Below are 2,561 nucleotides of genomic sequence, written 5' to 3' on the forward strand. Positions count from 1 at the left end.
CCTCCCCTGCCCCTCCCTCCTTCCCTCCTTCCCACTTCCTCCTCTCACGATGTGCCCTGGGCCCTCACAGGTCCCCTCCCCTCTTCCCTCCCACTCTGCCTCCCTCTCTCTCCCCATCCATCTTCCCCCTCCTTTTCCCGTCGCCTTTCCTCCCCCTTCCTCTCTCCCTTCTCTTCCCCGAGGACCTCCCCAACCCATCTCTGCATCTCCCAGCTCCTCCCACTCCTGCTCCTCCCTTGCCCTACCCCACCCCACCTATCCCCCATCCGCAGCCCAAAAACGAATCTGTTTTAGTTTGCATTTTCTAGAGTCGTCCATAAATGGAATCATCCTATATGTACTTGATTTTGTGTGGCTTCTTTCACTCAACATAGTTACTTTGACATGCCTGCGTGTTTTTGCATGCAACAATCATTCATTCCTTCCTGAGCAGTATTCCATTTATGGATATACCACCGTGTGTTTATCTAGTCGGCATTTGATTTAGGCTGCTTTCAATTTTCCTGGTTAGAACTACAGCTGCTAGGAACATTCCTGTGCAAATCTTCGTACAGACATGTATGGTTTTTCTTCTCTGGGGTAAATACCTGAAAGTGGAATGCCCAGGTCATAAGGTAGGTGTAACCATTTAAGAAACTACTATACTGTGTTCCCAAGTGGTTTTTTTCTTTACCTTCCCACTAGCAGTCTATGCGAGTTCCAATTGTTCTTCATCCTTGTCAACACTTGAAAGTCCAGAGATTTTAATTGTAGATGTTCCAATCCTGTGTAGTGGTAGCTCATTGTGGCTTTATTATGCATCCTCTAGCCGTTAATGATGTTGAGCATCTTCTCATGTGCTTATTTGCAGCGAGTGTATTTTTCTTGGTGAAGTGTCTGTTCAAATCTTTTGCCCATTTAATGTTGAGTTGTTTAATTATTGAGCTTAGGACACTTTATATATTTTGGATACAAATCTTTTATCAAACATATGCTTTAGAAAGATTTTTTTCCCCAGTCTCTTGTTTGTCTTTTCTGTCTCCTAATAGTCTTGGGAAGAGCAGTTTTTAATTTTGGTGAAGCCCAATTTATCAATTTTTTAATGGATTGTTCTTTTTTTGGTATCATATTTAAGAAATCTTTGCCTAATCCAAGATCACAAAGATTCTCGCCTATGTTTTGTTCTAAAATTTTTATAGTTTTAGGTTTTACATTTAGGTTTCCGACCCATTTAAAATTAATTTTTACATACAGCCAAAATTTTTGTTTTGTTTGGTTTATCTGTTTTGTTTTTTGCATATCTATATCCAGTTGTTCTAGTACCATTTTTATTTTGTTTATTTATTTATTTTTTTGAGACAGCGTCTCACTCTGTCGGCCAGGCTGGAGTGCAGTGGCACGATCTCGGCTCACTGCAACTTCCATCTTCCAGGCTCAAGCAACACTTCTGCCTGAGCCTCCCGAGTAGCTGGGATTACAGGCATGTGCCACCATGCCTGGCTAAGTTTTGTATTTTTAGTAGATACAGAGTTTCATCATGCTGGCCAGTCTGGTCTCAAACTCCTGACCTCAGGTAATCCGCCTGCCTCGGCCTCCCAAAGTGCTGGGATTACAGGTGTGAGCCACCACACCAGGCTCCTAGCACCAATTTTTAAAAGGCTACTCTTTTTCCACTGAACTATTTTTGAATCTGTGTCAAAAATCAGTTTCCTATCAATGTGTTGTGTCTATTTCTGGACTTCCTATTCTGTCCCGGTAATTAATTTGTCTGTTTTTACATCAATATTACAATATCCTGATGACTGGACTTGGAACTAGCTAGCATTGGTACTGTACCTCTGTTCTTTTTTAAGGTTGTTTGGGCTATTTTAGGTCTTTTGTCTTTCAACATAAATTTTAGATTCAGTTTCTCAATTTCTACACACAAGCTTACTTAAATTTTGATTGGGATTGCATTGATTCTATCCATAAGTTTGGGGAAAATTAGTATCATAACAATATTGAATATTTTGACCCATGAATAAAGATATGCCTCTCTATTTATTTAGGTCTTCCTTAACATCTACTAGTAGTATTTTGTAGTTTTCAGTGTATAGGTTTTGCACATCTTTTGATAGATTCATCCTAAATCATTTCATATTTTTGATGCTGTGGTATTGTTTTATCAATTTCAATTTCTGATTGCTAGTATGTAGATTTTGTATATTGATCTTGTATTCTGTAATCTTGCTAAACTCATTTCTTAGTTCTAGTAACGTTTTATGGATTTTATCAGATTTTCTACATAGAAAAATCATGTCATCTGTGTAGAAAGAGTTTTACTCTTTCCTTTTTAATACAGATGTCTTTGATTTCTTTTTCTTGCCTTATTGCAATGGCTAGAGCCTGCAAAATGTTGAATAGAAATGGTGAGAGTGAACATCCTTGTCTTGTTCCTGATCTTAGAGGAAAAGCGTTCAGTCTTTTACCATTAAGTATGATGTTAGCTATAAGTTTTTCATAAATTTTCTATCAGATTCAGGAAATTTCTATTTGTAGTCTACTGAGAGTTTTTATCAGGAAGGGATGTTGGATTTTTGTCA

The sequence above is a fragment of the Piliocolobus tephrosceles genome, chromosome 9, assembly GCF_002776525.5.
Source record: "Piliocolobus tephrosceles isolate RC106 chromosome 9, ASM277652v3, whole genome shotgun sequence".
NCBI lineage: Eukaryota > Metazoa > Chordata > Mammalia > Primates > Cercopithecidae > Piliocolobus > Piliocolobus tephrosceles.